The following is a 1,921-nucleotide window of genomic DNA, read 5'->3' on the forward strand; positions in this document are numbered from 1 at the left end:
CTTTTTTTTTTTTTTTTTTTTTGAGACAGGGTCTCATTCTATTGCCCAGGCTGGAGTATAGTGGTGTAATCACAGCTCACTGTAGCCTCAAATTCCCAGGCTCCAGCGATCTGCCCACCTCAGCCTCCTGAGTAGCTGGGACTACAGTTGCACACCATGACATCTGGCTCATTTTTTTTTTTTTTTTTTTTTTTGGTAAAGACAAGCTCTCAGCTGGGCACTGTGGCTCATGCCTGTAATCCCAACACTTTGGGAGGCTGAGGAGAGCAGATCCACTGAGGTCAGGAGTTCAAGACCAGCCTGGCCAACACAGTGAAACCCCATCTCCACTGAAAATACAAAAATTAGCTGGGCGTGGTGGTGCACGCCTATAATCCCAGCTGCTCGGCAGGCTGAGGCATGAAAATCACTTGAACCTGGAAGGTGGAGGTTGCAGTGAGCCGAGGTCACACCACTACACTCCAGCCTGGGCGACAGAGTGAGACTCTGCATGGGGCCGGGCGCGGTGGCTCACGCCTGTAATCCCAGCACTTTGGGAGGCCGAGGCGGGTGGATCACGAGGTCAAGAGATCAAGACCATCCTGGTCAACATGGTGAAACCCCGTCTCTACTAAAAATGCAAAAAATTAGCTGGGCATGGTGGCGCGTGCCTGTAATCCCAGCTACTCAGGAGGCTGGGGCAGGAGAATTGCCTGAACCTGGGAGGCGGAGGTTGCGGTGAGCCGAGATTGCGCCATTGCACTTCAGCCTGGGTAACAAGAGCGAAACTCTGTCTCAAAAAAAAAAAAAAGAGAGACTCTGCCTCAAAAAAAAAAAAGAGAGAGAGAGAGACAAGGTCGCACTACGTCGCCCAGGCTGCTGGTCTTGAACTCCTGGACTCAAGCAATCCTCCCACCTCGACCTCCCAAGGTACTGGGATTATAGATGTGAGGCCTAGTTTGCATGTTTTATAATTTTATATAAATGAAATCATACAGGCCGGGCTCGGTGGCTCATGCCTGTAATCCCAGCACTTTGGGAGGCCAAGGCCAGTGGATTGCTTGAAGTCAAGAGTTCCAGACCAGACTGGCCAACATGGTGAAACCCCATCTCTATATAAAAAATAATAATAATAAAAAAGAAAAAAAAGGAATCATACAGTATGGACTCGTTATTTTTCATCTGGCTTCTTTTCTCAGCATAATAATTTTGAGATTCATCTGTGTCATTCATTGTCATTGTATCAATACATGTTCAAGTGGATCAGTGGGTTTTGTTTTCCTCGGTTGAATTCTAAAGCATGGATATACTACAGTCGGTGTATTCATTGTTGATGGACATTGGCTATTTCAAATAAAGCTGCTAGGAGCATATGCCTTAGAATGGACATATGCTTTCATTTATCTTGAGTAAACATTTTGGAGTGGAATGGCTAGGTCACATGAAAGATGTGTCTTTAACTACTTTTTAGGAAACTGCCAACTGTTTTCCAAAGTGCCTGTTCCATTTCACACTCCCACCAGCAGTGCTGGAGAGTTTTAATGCTCCACATCCTGGTCAGTACTTGGTATGGCCTTTCCCTCTTGTTGCCCAGGCTGGAGTACAATGTCATGATCTCGGCTCACTGCAACCTCTTTCTCCTGGGTTCAAGCGATTCTCCTGCCTCAATCTCCTGAGTAGCTGAGATTACAGGCATGTGCCACCATGCCTGGCTAATTTTGTATTTTTAGTAGAGACGGGGTTTCTCCAAGTTGGCCAGGCTGGTCTTGAACTCCTGACCTCAGGTGATGTGCCTGCCTCGGCCTCCCAAAAGTGCTGGGATTACAGGCGTGAGCCACTGCACCGGGCCGCTATGGTCAGTCTTTTTAGTGTTAGCTATTCTAATAGATGTGTAACAATCAGACATTACTTTTTTTATTTTTGAGACAGAGCCTTACTTCGT

At 46.9% G+C, this 1,921-nt stretch overlaps 1 long non-coding RNA gene across 1 annotated transcript in view; it reads left to right on the forward strand.

The window, feature by feature from the left end:
* Positions 1-1,683, forward strand: part of LOC116533710 — a 12,609-nt gene extending 10,926 nt beyond the window's left edge. The window contains exon 3 of the long non-coding RNA XR_004261409.1: positions 1,660-1,683. This is a non-coding gene — a long non-coding RNA (uncharacterized LOC116533710). The remainder of the gene's footprint in view (positions 1-1,659) is intronic.
* The last annotated feature ends 238 nt before the right edge of the window (positions 1,684-1,921 follow it).

The sequence above is a fragment of the Sapajus apella genome, unplaced genomic scaffold (assembly GCF_009761245.1).
Source record: "Sapajus apella isolate SASKATOON/1434 unplaced genomic scaffold, GSC_monkey_1.0 scaffold83, whole genome shotgun sequence".
In the NCBI taxonomy this organism is placed as follows: Eukaryota; Metazoa; Chordata; class Mammalia; order Primates; family Cebidae; genus Sapajus; species Sapajus apella.